Source organism: Dipodomys merriami, unplaced genomic scaffold (assembly GCF_024711535.1).
Source record: "Dipodomys merriami isolate MVZ:Mamm:240054 unplaced genomic scaffold, mDipMer1.0.p SCAF_8, whole genome shotgun sequence".
NCBI classification, from domain to species: Eukaryota; Metazoa; Chordata; class Mammalia; order Rodentia; family Heteromyidae; genus Dipodomys; species Dipodomys merriami.
In genome coordinates, this window is record NW_027206401.1 from 5,113,631 (window position 1) to 5,133,750 (window position 20,120).

The following is a 20,120-nucleotide window of genomic DNA, read 5'->3' on the forward strand; positions in this document are numbered from 1 at the left end:
ATAGGCTTCCAAACCCAGTGATCAGTTATCATCATCATCACCATCACATTCAAAGCCAATGCCTCTAGGGCATCACTTGCAAATCAGCTTTCAGTAAAGTGTCTGTTAGGTATCTTAGAGTGGGGTCAAAGTTTTTTTTAAAACTAACGCTGCTGGCCCTATAATCCTAGCTACTTAGGAGGCAGAGATCTGAGAACTGCAATTCAGAGTAGGAAAGTTTGTGGGACCCTTACTTCAAAATTAACCAGGAAATACTTGGAAGTAGAGCTGTGGCCTAAGTGGCAGAATGCCAGCCTTGAGCAAAAAAGCTACAGACAGCACCTAGGCCTGCGTTAAAGCCCCAGGACTGGCACAAAAACAAAGAGCCCACTCTGGTTGAGTTTAAGAAAGAACGCTGTGTGAGTTTGGGTGTGACACCCCCCACCCAATGCCAAAACCAAACCATTACCGTTAAACATGAAACTTGTAACCATTAGGGGGTCTCTAGCTTTATCACCAGCGTATTCACAGAGATGTTTTGAAGAGAACAATGCTCATTTTCACAAAGGGTTTTTCTTTGGTTGGTCGTGGGGCCTGAACTCTGAGCCTGGGTGCTCTCAGCTCTTCAGCTCAAGGCCAGTGCTCTACCAGTTGAGCCACAGCACCACTTCCAGCTTTTTCTGCTTATGTGGTGCTGAGGAATTGAACCCAGGGCCTCATGCATGCAAGGCAAGCACTCTACCACGGAGCCACCTTCCCAGCCCTACAAAGGTATTTTAAAAGGTGCTTTGTCATCAGCATTATCTATTTCAACAGCTGCAAGTTACCCCCTCTCCCCCCCCACACACACCCTTTTTAATCTCTGGCCACTTTCACAAGCTCATTCTCCAGGCAATTATTATTCACCTACAGAGGGAAAGGCCAGTGCCCCCCAGGTGTGTACAATCCAGCTGGAGATGGGACAAGCATGCATCATACCTCTGGGATAAAACCAGGCAGGGAGTCCGCCCTGCCTTCATCCGGGGGACCCAGCTCTGGTCCTATCTCCTCACCACAGGGGCCTCTGTCTCTCCAGATGACTCATCTTTCCCCCCAGTGCCTATTTTCCCAGGTTCCCATAGCCGCTTTCTCCTCACCGCCCCCACTGGTGATTTGATGGTCCCATTCATGCTATGATGGATCCATCCACTGGCTGCCATCTTCTATGTGTGTGCGTGAAGGGGGAGGGGACAGGGTAAAGAGGCTCATCTTTTGCAATTCTCCCTTAATTACCATTCCAGGGAAATACACAGAGTCCAGGGATAGAGCCCTGGGACTCAGGGACCCATGGGACACCCTGGCTGCAGCACCTGTTTAGCTCCTGGCAGCTGAGAAGGAACAGGTGCAGCCAGGAGGCCGGAATTCACCACAAGGAATCCCTGGCCAGCAGGCCGGTTAAAGCAGGAAGATCTAGGCACAGAGCACCCGCTTATGTGCTTTCACATCGTGACCCATTATCGCCAGAATTTATTTTGTGGGTTGGAGCTGATTTCTTCCAACTGAATAATAATAATAATAATAATAATAATAAGCATACCCCTCCCCCCACCCTTTTGACAGACCCAGGTGGCCCGGAACGGTCCAGTACACCCCCCTAAGAAGGAGCTCCTTACTACACACCTGGAGATCTCCCACGCCCACCTTTGTTTTCCACTGGAGTAACAAAGCTCTTCCCACAACTCTACAGAAGCATTGAAAAAAATTAACTTTTCCCCCTTCACTCTAAGTGCCCCAGATCTGATTCTACATCTATGAGTCCCAACAAAGCCCCAGGGCCTATGTGAGCAAGGTAGCCCTTTGTGTCTCATGGAAATGAATTTCTACATTTCACCCAGCCTGGGCCTTGCGGGTGTGACCACCCGGTTTCAGGTTTGCTGATGGGCTCATGGTAGTTTGTTGTGAACCAACCACAGAAGATTTACATCTTACTGTGACTCACTGGTAGAACTGGGAGTCTGACTGTGTAGAGTGAGTGCCGGCCCTGTGTCCTCTGGGTCTCTAGGTCCTCTGATCAGGAGACACATTTTCAGTCTACTCAAGAGTAGCCTTGGGTAGAAATCTGAAACATGATCCCTGTTGCAGGAGCGCATGTGTGTGTGTGTGTGTGTGTGTGTGCGTGCACGCACAAGCATGCACGCGTGCACGCATGTACTGCTGCTTGAATTCAGGGCCTCCCTCTCTAGCTCAAGGCTGGTATTCTACCACTTGAGCCACAAACCCTCTTCCTGCTTTTTGGTGGCTAATTGGAGATAAGAATCTCATGGACTTTCTCCCCAGGGTTGGCTTTGAACAGTGATCCTCAGCCCTCAGCCTCTTGAGTAGCTAGGATGACAGGTGTGAGCCACAGGGGTTCTACGCTGGTTCAGTACAAGGAGTTTGATATTCATTGCAATCACTTTCAATACTCATTCCTGTGGATCGCAGCATAGTCTTGAGGAGGAGTCTTTCACTGGGCCCATTTTCCCAATCGGTCATCCGATCCTCTTGGTGAATGGTTTCCCCAAGTTTTCTCCATCTCTCTAGGGTCCTAAATTCAAGGTAGTATTGTATTAGCCTTTCTTAAATTTGCACTGGGAGCCAGACTTTCCCTACATTTCATGGTTTCTCTCTCCTGGACTTAGCAGACTGACAGAGCCAGGGATGAGGGGATTAGCTTCATTTGTTCTGTTTGGTACATTTACCTCTTATAAACACCATTTTATTCCTAGAAACCTTTTTAGAAATATACACGCATTCAAGTCGGCACCAGTGGCTCATGCCTGCAATCCTAGCTACTCAGGAGGCTAAGATATGAGGATAGAGGTTCAGCCAGCCAGAGCAGGAAAGTCTGTGAGACTCCTATCTCCAATAAACCATCAGAAAACCAGAAATGGCGCTGTGGCTCAAGTGGTAGAGCGCTAGCCTTGAGCTGAAGAGCTCAGGGTCTGCGCCCAGGCCTAGAGTTCAAGCCCCACGACCGACAAAAAAATAAATAAAAGAAGATATATACAGAGATTAAAACAGTGGGGTGGATGTGGTGGGACACTGCTGTAATCCTGGCACTCAGGAGGGCCGGGCAGAGGACTGGGAATTCCAGGTTAGCCTGCTCCACACCACACAGTGAGATCCTATCTCAAAAACAAGAGCAGAGCGTGTGGTCAGTTTCTTCAAAATATACATTTCAGTAGAGTCAGAATGTTTCTTCACCCAGAGCAAAAGCTGTATGCTTAGTTATAGTGACTCAGTTTATCTTGAGGGAGTGAGCGCCACAAGCAAAACCCAATGGCCCAGAGAAAACCGTGGTAAGCCTCAGCATGGTAGCAGGATGCTGTCGGGGGACTACAAACTCTGGCAGTAACAGCCAGAGTCAGATCCCCACCTCCCACCGACTTCTAAATGCTCTGCAGCAAACAGGAAGAGATTGAAGAGAAATACACCACAGCTGGACGGCACAGGTGAGGAGAGAGAGAGGCATTCCAGCCATGGCTGCTGGCGAACTGAGCAATACTGCTGCCCAGCACCTCACGGAAGGCTGAAAACAGCCCCAGAGAGGCAGAAAAAGAAGAGGCCTCCATCCTCACATCCTAACCATGGTCTGAAGGGTTTCTGGTTTTACCAGGCACTAGTGGTTCGTGTCTATCTATAATCCTAGCTATCTGGGAGCCTAAGATTGGGAGGATTACAGTTTGTGGCCAGGCTGAAGAGTTCACAAGACCATTATGCACTCACAGCTGGGTGCAATGGTGCTTATTTGTCATTTTAGCCGTAGGGGAACTGAAATGAGGAGGCGCATGATTCTAGGCTATCCCAGGCAACATGTCTGTGAGATTCCATCATAATGGAGAGAAACTTGATGCAGTGACAGACACTTCTGTCACTAGTAACAATGGAGAGCCTAAAAATAAGTGGATTGTGGGCCAGGCACACCCCTGGGCAGTTAGCAACATCCTATTTCAAAAATTACCAGTGGAAAAGCAGGATATTCTCAAGTGGAGTCTGCCAGTCTAGCAAGCCCAAGACCCTGAGTTCAAACCCCAATATTGCAAAAAAAAAAAGCTTCTGGTTTAATGTAAGAATGATCATATCACATTGAATTTGTAAGTGATCTATATACACTTGTGTAAAAATATCAGTACTTTGCCTGGCACATAACTAAGATTCAGTAGATGCCTATTACATGCATTCAAGTAGTAACTATTATAATAATAATAATTATTTTGATGTGTGTGTGTATGCCTGTGTATGTGCACTGCTCCTGGGACTTGAACTCTGGTTTTGAGAAAGCTTTTGAGCTTTTCTGAGCTCAAGACTAATGCTCTACCACTTGAACTACTGCTCCACTTCCAGCTTATTTTTTGGTAGTTTTTAGTGGAGACAAGAGTCTCATGGGCTTTCCTGCCTGGGCTGGCTTTAAACCATGGTCCTCAGATCTCAGGCTGCTGAGTAACTAGGATTACAGGTGTGAAACCCCAGCACCTGGCTTTATTATAATAATTACTACTTCACTTAGTCAAGATAGAGTTAATTTGAAATTGCAGAGGAAGAGATTTACCATTTAGTTACCCCATGCCTTTTCTGTAAATAATACAAAGTATATAATATATGGATATATTATATACATATTCATATCAATATTTTATTTCACATAAAAAGTTCTGTCAATTCTATTATATAACTATAATATGATAATGTTATGAGACTATAATTATACATTATAATATCATTTTAATATAAAAATACTGATAATATATAGCCCACTTATAATAGTGAAGGCAATAAAGAAATTTGTCCTTGAGTGCTGTCCAGTATATATAATGCAAAAAATATGAACTGATTATGACACTTTAAATATGCTAATAACAACATTAATAAGTAAAATAGGTACTAAGTAAAATAGGTAAATTAATTTTACTACTTTATCCAGATAACAAAATACCATAACTTCAATAAGAAATCAACATGAAAAGCACTTGGCGCAGCATTTTTCTCTTTTAGCCTCTCTTTTTTTACCCAGTGTGTTTTATAATTATGGCTCATTTCTGTTCTGTAACCATGTTCCAAATGCTGTACAGCCATGTGTAGCTACCGAGTGCCATCTTGGACATCACCACTTCAGTTGGTTAATTATAACTTTAATGATAATTATGTAAAACATTGTGTTTCTTTTTATTGCCCTGGTTGCCAGGAAACCCAAAGCGACATGCAGTACTTGAGTATAGAAATGTTCTCATCCTGAGTTCCTCTACAATTGATATCTCTCCCTCTGAATGGGTTTGGATATCTGACTTCATGTGTTCTTTGGGTGAAGTAACCTCACACCGATGACAGTCATGGAGACCACTGCTCTTTGTTACAGGCCCTTCACCCCTCCCACCCTGGGATGGGTGCGGTGCCAGAGGACTTCCAAGTGGCCCAGTGCACGAGGGCACAATGGCAGCGCTGGGACTGGAGTCAAGGTCAGATTCCAGAGCGCTCACTCAGCTGTTCAGCTCCTCTGATGCCTATGGTGACATGGGCACCGTTGTGCCAGGACCTCACAGACACTCCTTTCTGCAGGCCCCAGAGGTGACCTCCAGGACTGGTGTGTTCTTCCCATTTTGCCAAGTAGACTTCTTACTTTCCTAGCTAGGCTTCTTACTCAAAGGATAGATAATCTACCCAGGGCCGCCTGTGAACTCAGCTTCTACGCCTAACACTTCTGTACACTCTCAGCTTCAAACAAATCACCTTTGGAGACCAACATGCTACAAAGTTTTTAATTCACTGAATACATTCTTAGCTTTCCTAGAGATGGAAAGAAAAAAATCTCCATCCTTCATGGAGCTCACAGGGAAGAAATGAAAAGTGAAGAAAAATATCCCAGATATCATTGGGAATATCTTTACGGGATGTGGCATGACAGAGCTAGACAAATAATTGCAAATAAACCTATCTAGTGGGGCGCAAATAGCGGAGCACCTGCCCAACCAGCACAAGGACCTGAGTTCAATCAAAAAATAAAACTAAGAGCCAGGCACTGGTGGCTCATGCCTGTAATCCAGGACGATGAGATTTGAGGATCATGGTTTGAAACCAGCCCAGGCAGGAAAGGCCTTGAGACTTGTATCTCCAATTAACCACCAAAAAACTGGAAGTGGAGCAGTGACTTAAGTGGTAAGAGTGCTAACCTTGATTACAAAACTAAAGGACAGCATCCAGGCCCTGAGTTCAAGGTCCAAATCTTTAGAGCTCAGTATACCAACAAATGTGTCAGTATTCACCAGCACTATAGTTCAGCATCCTAAATGGCCAGTGGGGCCTCCATAGTACCTGCTTGTGCTCCTATGCCCAAAGCTAAGTGTCATGAAAGAAAGGTCTCACACTCTTTCTGGCATTAACCAGTCCTTGGTGCCATCAGCTAAACTGCTGTAGTGATGTGTGTGTGTGTGTGTGTGTGTGTGTGTGTGTGTGTGTGATAAAAGATTATTCATAGGTGATTTCTTTATAGTTTAGCAGGACTTACCAATGCTTTCAGTGTATTTGTATTACTGCCAGCACATGAACAGACGGTACTCTTGTTTTGCTTGGTGCCAACTCCTTAGTTTATCCCAAACATCTGAGTTTGGCAGACTTTGATAACAAATGAACGTGTGAAAGCCATTACTTTGTGGCATGGTAATGCCTTTAGTCCTAGGGTATCTTTTAGCCTTAATGCTCTTTTCTTCCTATGGCCACAGGAGCAAGAGGCAGGAAAGCACAGACATGGATTACGACAGATCTGGACTGTGATTTTCGACAATCTGGACTCCATGGAAGGCTGGCACACCAACTTCCTGCTCTCCATTCCAAGTTTAGATCTAACTCTATAAATATCACAGCTTGAAGCCTAACCTTTAAACGACACCTCATTTTTCATGTAAGGGTGTCTTTCATTATCTCTCCAAAGCCAGTGAGTTGGAAGGTGTTGCTTTCCAGAAGACTTAGAGCAAGTCACATTTTTTTTTTCTGGTGGAGACTATGTATGCCTGGGAGGGGTAGTATCTGTGCCTGAACTTTTGGCTCCAAGCGACAGAAGCATGTCCTCTGCTAAGTCAGGAAAAGTGGGGTTTACACAGGATACAACAGAAGGAGAGGGAGCCTGGTAGGAAGGGCAGAGCCTGGGCCTGGTGCTTTGGCCACCAGAAACTTCTTGCCTGGCCCCTGCTTCTCTCTCCTGGGCAGTTCCCTCTACCTGAGTATAATGGCTTTTGTGTGCTGCTCTTGTTGTTGTCTCTTTGCAGTACTGAAATTTGAATTCAGGGACTCATGCTTGCTCAGCTTGCTTCTTGGCTGGTGCTGTACCACTTGAGCCATGCCCAACTTTTTGCTGGTTACTTTGGAGATGGGAGTCACACAGGCGTTTCTGCCCGGGTTAGTTCTGAATTGGACTTGTCCAGATCTCAGCCTCCTACGGATTACAGGAATGAGTCACCACCACCATCTTTTATCCCCTAGAGTCTCATTACAGGGCCCTGATTTTTCACTTTGACATCTGTCCAATGATCATCTCAGTATTCACCAACAGTGGTCACAGACTGGGCTCAACTGGATGCTATTTTTAACATCCTATGTCCCTGGTCGGACTATGGATCTTTTAATGTCAGACACACAACTCTGTCCAACTGGTGACGGTCAGGGAGTGGCTGAGAGGGAGACACGGTGGTGCACAGGTGCGCGGTGCGCAGGTGCGCGCGCCTCCCCAGCGTAGCCCTGCGCGGCAGCTGCCCTGAAAGCGATGTGGTGGGGATGACATTGGAAGTCCTGCCTCGTACACTCAAAGGTAAAGTGCCACGGTATGCCAAGCAACTGAGAGACCTCTGGGGACTGGGTACTCTGTCTGAATCTGGAAAAGAAGATCGATAAAGACAGCACATACAAATGCACATGCCTTGGACACTGCACGCTAACCACGGTCGGCAGTCTATGCGCACAGCACGCTAACCACGGTCGGCATTCTGTGCGCACGCGTCCGTCCTCGTCTTTCGTCTTCAGGCCTTCGCAGCGCCATTGCCCCGCTTTACTTTACAGTCGCGGAGGGCGAGGGGTGCGTTCTACCTCACCACGTGACTCAGACGCACAGAGCCAGCAAACAGTGGAGCCAAGATCCGATTTATAGGTGCTTACCTGGAAACTTCTTTCCTATAGGCAACGTTAACGATAAAGGGCTAAACACGAACGTCATTCTAACCAGTGATCCGCTGGGGCCATTCCCCTGTGGGCCTCGGGCTAGGGCTGCACTTTGCCCAGATTAACATCAGGCGCAACGACCCAGACAGAACATGGACGCGCTATAAGAATCATGAATAGTAAATTGCTGGATTGTGACAGCGTGGCACACTTACTATTTGGAAAAATGACTGAGCTCTTGCAAGGTCTCCTAATGTAGCCTAGCCTGGCCTTGAACTTACTACTCGGGAGGGCTGGGTAGAGGGCTGGCTTCGAACCTTCATCCTCAGATCTCAGCCTCCTGAGGAGCTAGGGTTACAGATGTGAGGCACCAGCATCTGTCCTCTAATGGCTTCCACATTGAGCCAACTGAAATGAAAACGTTGTCCTGATTGGGGTTGGTCTTTAAAGTGCTCTCACCAGCTGACAATGTTGTAATGCAAACATCCATTTAAGTTAACAATATCAATAAGACACCGTAGCCACGTTTTGGTGGTGCGGAGCCCTTCTAAGCAGAAAAGTCCAAGTAAGCAGCAAAAAGCTGGAAGTGGAAGTATAGAAGTGTGGCTCAAGTAGTAGAATGCCAGCTTCGAGTGAATACCACGTGAGAGGTGTAAGACCCTCAGTTCCAGGTTTAGTTCCAATTAGAAAAAAAAAAGACACCATGTGAAGCCTAGCAGGAAGTACAAGGCCTTTAAAACTCATACTTAATCCTTAAAGATCCCAGAACACAATAGACCTAGGTCTATACCCACCGCTGATCTCTGATGCTCAGTGTAAGGGAACAGGGGCTTCTTCTTCAGCAGAGATGGGAAGACACTGCTGCTGATCAATTTTTCTGCCATGAAAATTAACATTTTGAGATCAAGGTAGAAATGCTAGTGAAATACTTCTGCAAGATTACAACTGCAAACACACATACACACAAATCATCCTACCTTTTTTCTTTTTACCAGTCCCAGAGTTTGAATTCAGGGCCTTGTGTGTATGCAGCTTGCTCCCTTGGCTGGTGCTCTATCACTTGAACAGCACCTCCAGCACAGTTTTTGTTAGGTAAGTAGTGATGGAGTCTTGTAGAACTTTTCTGCGTAGGCTGGCTTCAAACCTCTGTCTTCTAGCTCTCAGCCTTCTGAGTAACTGGGATTACAGACATGAGCCATCAATGCCTGGATTTTTCAAAAATCATATTAAAAAAATAAATAGCAAGCCAAGCACCAGTGAGTGGCTCACGCCTAGAATTCTAGGTGTGGCTGAGATCTGAAGATCACAGATGTAAGCCAGACCAGGCAGGAAAGTCTGTGAGACTCTTTTTTTTGGGGGGGGGGGGGGTCCGGTCGTGGGGCCTGAACTCTGGGCCTGGGCCCTGTCCCTCAGCTCTTCAGCTCAAGGCTAGTGCTCTACCACTTGAGCCACAGCACCACTTCCGGCTTTTTTCTTTTTTGCTTACGTGGTGCTGAGGAATCGAACCCAGGGCCTCAGGCATGCAAGGCAAGCGCTCTACCACTGAGCCACCTTCCCAGCCCCAAGTCTGTGAGACTCTTATGTCCAATAAACTACCAAAAAAAAAAAAAAGCCAGAAGTGGAGCTGTGGCTCAAGTGGTAGAGCACTAGCCTTAAGCAAAAGAAGCCCAGGGACAGTGCCCAGGCCTTGAGTTCAAGCCCCAGGACTAGCACAATAAAACAAACAAACAAACAAGTATCAGAGTGAAATATAGGAATAGCTAACACTTTATAGTTGTCACCACAGCAAGGTCTATCATACGGAACTGTACAACAACAAGATTCATGAGCTAGGAAGGCCAGTGTCTGGGCAGGCAGCAAAAAAGGGCTGTGAGCACCTTCTCTTTAACTACTTTCATGGGTTAAATCTCACTGTAGGCCAAGTGACCGGGCTCATGTTTGTAATCCTAGGCTGAGATCTGAGGATTGCGGTGTGAAGCCAGCAGGGGCAGGAACGTCTGAGACTCTATCTCCAATTAACTACCTCAAACCTGAAAGTGGAGCTGTGGCACAAGTGGTAAAACACTAGCCTTGAGTGAAAAAGCTAAGGGGCAATGCCCAGGTCTCAAGTTCAAGCCCAAGGACACACACACACACATGTACACACACACACACACACACACACACACACACGCACGCACACATACACACAGAGCCACACTAAACCTATTCTCTCTGAATCTTCCCTGCAAGGCCCCTGATTGGCAAGAATAGGCATACAAACTGCAGTCCCCTTTCTCTGAACTGGGGCAAGACTGAAGGAAAGTCTTAGGACTGCAGATAGAAAAGTCCAGAGATGGAGAAGCAAAACTACAGTTGACAGGTGAACAAGAGTGTGTCCAGCCAGGGCCGGGAATGAGGGGAGAGACGGGATGTGCTTATTGTAAGCTACAGCAGAGCAGACACGTATTGGCACTTTCTGTTTCTTCTTTTGGGTCTCACCATGTGGCCCTGAACTTTTCCAAGATGCCAAAACCAGACCCCATGTACTTGCGTTGAGAACTTAACCTTTTCGTTCTGTCAAACTCGAGCCCCAGCTGGTTGCAGTGGAGTCTGCACAGAGCGAGCGGTCGGCCTCTCCCAAGGCCCAGCAGAACGAGCCTGAATGCTTGGCGTTTAATTGGCATCCTAGACACGAGAGAAATCTTAGGAAAGGCTGAGAGGGTTATTAAGTGTGTTGGCCGGCTTCCAGGCCTGGATGGTAACATCAACACAGCTGAAGTTTAACACAAGAGGGCCCATTCTTCTGCCTGCCGCCATCTCCCGGACTAACCTTTGATATTTCAGACTTGGCTGGAAATTAGTTAATTGCCAGGCCTACTCACATCACTCAGAACAAGAAGTTTTGGAAATGATGTTTGAAAACACCTCCAGGGTGAGCATGCAGAACTGTTGGGGTTCAGCTCATGAGACGCAGTCTGACATGAGTCAGCTGTGCTTGGCTTTCTGGGGTGTAACGGCGGTCTCGCGGTGAGGAGGAAGCAGGGAGGGACAGCTGGGTACCCTGTCAGGTAGACTGAGGATGAACTGGAGCCTGCTAAGGAGGACATTCTTAAGTGGCTCAGTAGAAGTTTGAACGATGTCTTTGGATCAAAACAGGAAATTTGGTGGGTTGTGGGGCCTGGGCCTGGGCACTGTCCCTCAGCTCTTCAGCTCAAGGCTCTACCACTTGAGCCACAGCGCCACTTCCAGCTTTTTCTACTTATATGGTGCTAAGGAATCAAACCCAGGGCCTCATGCATGCAAGGCAAGCACTCTACCACTGCGCCACCTTCCCGGCCCCACACAGATTTTTAAAAATTATTTTTAATGTGCCCATACTGGGGCTTGAACTCAGCCCTCACATTCCTGTTTAGGATTTTTTTTTAAAAACTCAAGGCAGGTGCTCTCATAGTAGAGCTACACTTCTACTTCTGGATTTTTGCTGGTTAATTGGAGATAAGAGTCTCATGGACTTTTCTGCGAGGGCTGGTTTTGAACTATGATCCTCAGATCTCAGCCTCCTGAGTAGTTGGGATTACAGACGTGAGCCACCAGTGCCTGGTGCACATAGACTTTTTTTTAAAAAATAAAACATTTATCAAAGGTGCTTAGATATAGGTATTTCTACTTGGCATTTTATTTATTTATTTATTTATTTATTTATTTATTTTATTTATTTATTTTTTTTGTCGGTCGTGAGGCTTGAACTCTGGGCCTGGGCGCTGTCCCTCAGCTCTTCAGCTCAAGGCGAGCGCTCTACCACTTGAGCTACAGCGCCACTTCCTCTACTTGGCATTTTAAATAGGGTTTGAAATAAATAAAACAGATAGTCGGGTAATACAGAAGTCCACATTCTATTGCTCTTTAAACATTCTACAAGGTTAATTGTCTTGGCAGATAATCGGTGAAGATGTCTGGCCTTGGAGATTACTGAGGCTATCAACATCTTACCTCTGCAGGGGAGGTTACCGAGGAAGGAAAGTCTTTCTGCTTCAGGAATGCAAGATGGACTGCAGCAAGGTTTCCTATTTAACAACAGTATGAAAGACAGGCGTGGTGCACACCTGTGATCTCAGTGGCTGAGGGGGGTACAGTGGGAAGGCCAGGACAGGAGTTCAAGGCCAGCATCAGCAAAATGAGTGAGAACCTATCTCAAGAGCAACATACGTGTAGCATCATACAACATCTAACAACATCGTCTAGCATAATGCCCTAGCTTCCATCCCTAGTTCTGCAAAACACTAAACAATGGATAGAACTGGACCAGAGGGCTGGATAAGATCCCTTCTGTTTTCTCATCCCGAATCAGGAAGCCTGTGAGACTGCCACCACTTCGGTGATACTGTTTGCCCAGGCGGCCTCGTTTCTCACCCCTTGTGATTCACCCAGACCCTCTGGGAACACTTGTGGCCCCGGGACACCTGGGAAAGCTGGAGCACAGACACTGAGTGTGATTCTAGGCCGAAGCAGGTGACCGCGTCTGAAAGCAGTGATGGTAGTTTAATGAATCCAGGATTGGTTATGGCTCTGGGATATGGCTTCCAGGATTGGTTAGCGTCATGATCCCAAGTCAAGTGAATCCATTGGTGCCTATTAATTTGGATATATCACCAAACTTCTGCCCTAACTGAGTAGATTTTGCTATGATTGAGGCAACTGCAGTTGGGAATTTATCCTCAAACTCTAGATAAAAATAAACAACTTTAAAACAGTCGAAAGTTTGATATCTGAGCTTAACCAACTGCATAATTGCAGAAATACCTTTGTGTTATCTGAAGACAATAGTGAAAGATTTTCAAAACTTAAAAGGAATTAACAGGGCTAGGAAGGTGGCTCAGTGGTAGAGTGCTTGCCTCGCATGCATGAGGCCCTGGGTTCAATTCCTCAGCACCACATAAGCAGGAAAAGCTGGAAGTGATGCTGTGGCTCAAGCAGTAGAGCACTCACCTTGAGCTGAAGAGCTGAGGGACAGCGCCCAGGCCCAGAGTTCAGGCCCCACAACCGACAAAAAAAAAAAAAAAAAAAGGAATTGACAAATTTCCCTAGATAAACTGTTGCAACTTTCTAGATCATAGATTGGCATTATAAAACCCAAATATAAACTAGTGGAGAAAACACAGTCAGTATGACCAGAGGTCAGGATCACTGAAGTCTGAGTAAGATTAAGAAAGCATGCAAGACTCCAGCAGATAAATGGACAAAAGACAGAAACACAAGCTATACCCCAGGAAGCCAAGGAAAAATCTATGGGATCATGAGATCATATAGCCACTACCACCCATCGGTCCTACATTATAAAATACAAGAAGTGTTTGAGTGGAGCGTGACTCTTTCCTAAAGTGGGAAGGAGCAGAGCAATATCGGCAGAGTCTTTCTGGACTTCAAGTTCATATTCATGTTTGACTTTGAAACTCCAGTTTTAGGGGCTCATGGCAAAGAATCAAAGATGTACACAAGCTGAGCAGCAGTAGCTCATGTCTAATCCCAGCTAATTAGGGGCTGAAGCCTAGAGGACTGTATTTGGAACCTAGCCTAGGCAGAAAAGTCTAAGAGACTCCATTTCCAAGCAACCAGCAAAAAGCCAGGTTGGAGGCATGACTCAGATGGCAGAGTGCCAGTTATGAGTAAGCATTCCAGCCTAGCCCAGGACCTGAGTTCCAACCTGAGCAGCCTAAGATTATCTAGTGAACTTTACACACTCCAAACTGAGCTTTAACGATTCAAAGAGCCAATGACTACATTCTGTGCCAAGCCATCTCCCATTCTGGTTCTAGTGATCCCATTCTTCCAACAGCTTGAGTGAAAAACATGGAGGAGGTTGTTAACATCCAATTGTCTCAAACTCCCCATCGAGTCTTTTAGCAAACTCTAGTTTTACCCATGAGCTACACAGAGCGCCTGGAGCGCTGATTGCTTGTCCAGCCTGACCCAGCTGAGTCCACAGCAGGGACCGCTGGCCTGGCACCCAGGCCGCCCTGGGCTCTTCCTCCTTCAGCCAGATGAGGCTAAAGGTCAGTCCCACATGGATTCCTAAGTCACTCCATTAAACCAAAGGTCTCCCAGGCCTAGAAAGCTGGTTGACATCTGATCCTGAGGCTCTCTAGCCACGTGTCAACATTCTCTCCGGACTCCCTGAGCTCCAGCCCCTCTGGCTTCTTTTTCATGCCTCCAAGGTGGATACCTGGTCCTACCTCTGGAACTTTGCCTAGGTGATGACCGCAGGGCAATGCTCTCCTGATCCCTGCAAGGCCTGCTCCACTCTCTTCCCTCACGTCAGCACCTCAGCAAGGTTTTACCTGCTGCACATGCATCAAATAGCCACCTCCCGGCCATCTGAAGCCCCATGCTGCTTTGCTGTTCTATAACTGGATTTACTGGTGTTTGCTTCTGGTCTTTGTTCACTATCCTAGACTGTATGTTCCGAGAACACTCAGGTAGTTCTTTATTTCCAGTGCTTAGAACTGGGCCTGCCTGGTGGGAAGCAGTCACGTGTTTGTTGTGTAAATAAGGGAGGCTTACGTGGGGAGGAGACGCTTGCCTGCTTGCCTGGAGGGCCCGGTCACACACCTGCGGCTGCGGCATCTGTCTGCAGCTGCCTGATCTGTCCTGCAGGACACCTGAGAGGCAATCTCCAGGACAAGATGCCAATACACCCCAAGCCCAATTCGAACCCGCAGCACACAGGCCCTGTCATCTCCGCAGGGCCGGCAGAGACATGGGGCGCGAACAGGGCCTCCTGCTCTCCTCCACTTTTTCACTCAAGCCAGGCCCTTTGCCACTTGAGCCACACCTCCATGTTTGGCTTTTGTCGGTCATCTGGAGGTAAGAGTGTCTCAGATTTGTCTGCCCAGGCTAGTTCAGAACTGGGCTCCTCGGATTTCAGCCTCTTGAGTAGCCACGATTACAGGTGTGAGCCACCATGCCTGGCTCAAGCTTGTTTTTAAACCTAGCAACAACAATGCCTGCTTCCTTTGTCTTCATAGTTGCTCAACTTTTAGCTCGGGGCTTTGTGCTTGCTGTGTAGAGGTTCTGCTGCTTGAGCCATGCCTCTAGCCCTTTTTCCTTCGATTACTTTTATTTTATTTATTTATTTGGTCAGTCATGGGTCTTGAACTCTGGGCCTGGGCGCTGTCCCTGAGCTCTTCAGCTCAAGGCGAGCGCTCTACCACTTGAGTCATAGCACCACTTCTGGTTTTCTGGTGTTTTATTAGAGATAAGAGTCTCCCGGCATTTCCTGCCCAGGCTGGCTTTGAACCCTCATCCTCAGATCTCAGCCTCCTGAGTAGCTAGGAGGACAGGTGTGAGCCACTGACACTCGGCCACCCTGATTATTTTTTGTGATAGGGTCTTGCTTTTTGCCCAGGTCAGCCTGGACCATCATCCTCCTAATTAAGTTTCCCAACATAGCTAGGATGACAGGCATGCACTGCTGTATCCAGCTACCCGCTAAGATGAGGTCTCGTCAGCTTTTTGCTTGGGCTTGTCTTCAGTCATGATCCCCTGGATTTCAGCCACCAGCCAGCGACAAGGAGCTAAAATGAGCAGCAGTAACGCATACTTTCTTTTGTCAACAGTGGAATGTCCCCAGGAAGTCGTACTAAATGGGATTCTGGAAAAATACATGCAAACTTCCTATCTGGGTTTGACCCAGGCCTCCGTGATGAAGAGACACCCGCTGCAGGTCTCAAGTACGCCAAGAATTTGCCTGCAAAGGTTACTTTGCACAAAGAGCCCTCTGAGCTCACATTCTTCTCTCTGGGGTATAACAGGGCTTGGCCAAAAGGCATTTAGAAGCAGAACCATTGTGGGGCTTCTCAGGGACGGCCAGGCCCTGAGAGCAGAGAGAAAGAGAGAGACAGCCCTGCAGGGCAGGGGTGGGGGCTTCTGTCCTCGCAGACCCCAGGGCAACATCACCATCCACCCAGCAGGTGGCGTGCTTGAGCAGGTCCTCTGTGGTTTAGGGAGTCTGCACACACTCCAGAGACGGAAGACCATGTGCCGGCAGGGGTGGCCAGGGCCTGGGCTCTCTGTCTGCATTAAATACTTCCATCCAATGTGTCTCTCTTACCCCAGAAAGGAAAGCCTCAGTCCTGGAGAGTCAATCCAGCCCACACTCCCAACAATGCTCATGGCAGGAGGGTGCACAGGTGGCCAGGCGGGAGCCGGGTGGGAGACCAGCAAGGGCTCCTCCAGCTGCAGGCCAGGTCCACTGGCGCCCACAGCCCCATCAGCGCCCGCACCAGAAGCGACTGCCAACAACCCACCGGACATGGATGGGCAACTCTTAGCTATGATCTGGAAATGGAGCGCGCATTTAACACACGTGTTGGTGGTACTGTGAGCCAGGCGGTTGACTGCCAGCAGCAGAAGCGTGCGGAAGGCATGCAGGACCCCGACCTCAAGGAGCCTGTGCAGAGCTCAGGAAGGCTAGCAGGAAGTTGACGATTCACACCAGGGCAGGCGTGCCCAGGGGGTGTGGCCCGGTGTTGAGCAAGGCCGAGATTGTGTGTGTGCATGTGTGCGTGTGTGCATGGATGTGTACATGTGGTTGCAGGCACAAGGAAAGCTTAGCTTAGCATTTGCACTACTTTATTCTCTCTGTTCAGTTTCCTAACCTAGAGTGCTGGCCGTCACCCCTCATTTCCTCCACTTCCTCACCCTCATACTTAATCACAAAGCTCTGCCAGTTTGAAGCCTGTGCTTTCTTTCATGAGGCCGTTTTCCAGTCTTACTCTCTACCCGACAGGCAACTCTGATCATGTGACTCCCGGCGCCAACCTTGGTTCCCTATTGGCTAAGGCCGAAGTCCAAGTTTATTAACAATGCCCTCCCAACGCCTTGGAAAGTTAGCCCTGTCTACGCTTCCCACTCAACCTCTTATTTCCTTGTCAACAGTCCCCCACTATGGCGGCTCCTTAGAACACGTGGTCAGTGTCACTGCTGCGTCCCCTCCCAATGCATTGGTGCACATTTATTTCCTGAAAGGTCACTGCAGACACGAGCCAGCTCATCCCCCCCAAACAGAAAGTGCAAGGGAAATGTGGGATTTGTGGGGACCCCCGAAAGGGAGTGATTGTTTTAAAGCTTCCTGAAAATTGCAGGTTTTTAACTGGATGGCTAGTGAAAAAATAATTCCTAAAGTCGTCTTTCTTTTCAAAATGCAAAATTCTCATTTTTCTTCACCACCAAAGGAAGAGAAGATCAGTCCATGCACGGCTGAACTATCGTAAGTGCTTCAAACACAACAGAGCCCAGCCCTGAGGCAGCCCCTCACTCGTTTCTAGAAAAGATGGAAGAAAACCAAGAGGCAGGCGACAGGTACCTGGGGGGTGCCTGGAATGACACTGTCTGCTCCTGGCGGCATCCTAAACAGCAGGTCACCAAAAAGACGTGCATTTTCCTCCAATCAAACACCCGCCCTCCACACCTTCTCCCCAGATAACTTCTGAAGCGGGCACTTGCTTGGCTATCCTGTAGAGAGGAATCACATAGAAGCTGTCCCTCAAAATGCCAAGGGCCGTGCCCTGGAATGGCACCCAGGGTCTGTAGTCACCATCCATTGATATACACGGCCCACGTCCTCGGGGGAATCCACAATTCTCAGATAAGCGGGCGCTCACATGTGGTTTGTGATGTCTGTCACAGACACGGCAGGAGTTAGGAGGATTGACACCCCGTCTTACTTGGGACCAAAGTATTCGTGACATTGCCTTGGGCGTCAGATTTTGTACATGGCAAGAGTTTGGGGGGTACCCTGGGAGGCTCTCCTCTGGGGTCTCAAAGCCAGTGGTCTGCAGAGGGAAGCTTACAGCTTAAGATAACATAGCCAATCACTGTCTTCCAACCACTCAGTCAGCTTCCCTGCGTGGTGGTGGTGTGCTTTCAAAAGCAGAGACCCCCAGCTTCCCCAGCCCCATCTCTTCCCCAGGCCTTCGTCCTCTGAGTCTGCCTTAATTCACCAGGTATTGAGCCAGAGGTCGGCAGAAGGCAGCTTCCTGACCCCCCTCTCAGCCTCACCTTGATCTTTCCTAGTTCAAGCTTGCTGGTCAGCACACTGGTCAGTGAGACTGTCCTCTGCTCGGTCCTCCTCATCACAGTCTGTCCACCGGGGTGGGGGTGCCTGGTGGGATCCGGCCTGGAGCTCAGCGCCAGCAGCTCTGGTCACTTGCTGGAATACAAGGAGGACTGTGAGAGAAAATCCAGCCTAGCAGCAAGAGGCACCGTTGTCTCACCAGGCCATCTTGCCTCTGCCAGGTGGAGACACTGGCTGCCCTGGCCAGCGCTGGCCCAGCCTCCTGGTGGCTGCTGCCTTGGGAGACCCGGGGTCCCCATGGCTTCTCTGGCCCCTCCAGCAGACAGTGTCCTCCAGAGCTGGCCAACGGCCGGCTGCTCCCATCCCCGGAGCCTTGCACTGCTCTCTTCTGTCCAGCCCCTCCCCCTCCATCCCCTCTTCCACCCCAGATCCAGCAGTCTCAGGCCCTGGACCCCTTTGTTGCCGGGAAGTCCTTTAGGATAAGACAAGAGACAAGTCTGCTACCTTGCCTTTAGTGGCAGAGAAATGGGATCTGCTGCCCTCTGCTGGCCCTGTGGAGAAGCGCTTTTAAAAGTTTTCAATACAGAGCATCCCAAAGGCAAAGGCAGCGAGAAGAGAGAGGGAAAGAGGGAGAGAGCGGGGAGGGGGGAGCTGGGCTTAAGTCTTCAGTGCATCAGGGCTGTGGCCTCCGGGGCTGGGGTGGCCAAGGGGAAGGGGTGATGCGACCTTCCCGCCCCGCCCAGCCAGTGCAGCGCGCACAGCCCCCTTCCTCTCAGACAGGCCCGGCTGGCAGAGGAAGGCTTGCGGAGAAGCTTGCGGGAAGGACATGTGGAAGGGGCGGCTGCTCTCCCCCCCCGGCTGCATGGAGGAGGAAGACATCCTGAACAGGCAGCCACAGGGGTGGACACGGGGCTGTTTCCCGCTCATCCCGCGGGCTCTTACCGGAGCGCACTCCCCCGCACAGATCCGGACACGCATGCAGTCTGTCCTGTGACTCCACACCTTGATGCAGTTTGAGGGCTGAAAACAGGAAGCAAATAAAACTCAGCGGGACTCAAAGGCAGCTCCGTGCGCCGCAGTGGAAGTCGAGGGTCCGCACGGGTAGTCCCCGGCTCGGGGCCAGGGGCAAGCAGGATGCCCCCTCTCCCCATTTCTGTCACTGCTTGGCTGTGTCTGATGGCTTGGGGTCCCAGGGCAACCAACAACCTGCAAATGCAAATGCTTGTGCTGTGTCCTGTGTCCTGCCACCCTGGGGGGTGAGGGGCCACGGAATCTTCCTGAAGCAATTGGAGGGGTGATGGACCGAGGCCTATTGGTGGGGCACATGTAGCCCCTCCGGACATGGGATGCCCCGCCCACAGAGCCCCACCCCCTACGGAGGAGGCCCCATATGCAGACCCCCACCCCACACCCCCCCTAACGCAGACCTGTGTTGAGGTAGCAGATGGGCCCGGTGGAAGGATGCGGCCCTGGGAGGTACTGGAACCCCTGCTCACGGGCTGCTGTGTCCCACGAGGAGAGACAGTGCCCAGCCCAGCCGGTGGACAGGGCATTGTGGGAGTCAAGTGCGTTCCAGAGCCCCAGGGTGAGGGGGAAATGGTGCACTGCCACCGCACCTGATCTCTCCTGCAAAACATAAGGAAACACTGAACTACCAACATACATGCATTGAGGGTTAGACCTGCAATGAGACACGATGCACAGATCATCAGAACACCACAGGCTCCCCCACGGATGCACACAAGTCTATCTGGATTGGTTTAAAGGTCAAGAAGAAGGTCATCGGAGACAGGCCGGCATTCTTCATCCAGGAGGAAATAGGAACCCCCTTGAAGTGGTAGTGAACACTCATGGACACACTAGAAAAGGGATCTGTGAGTGAAAGTTGTGTGTTCTACCCCCAAATACTTTCTTCAACCCACCA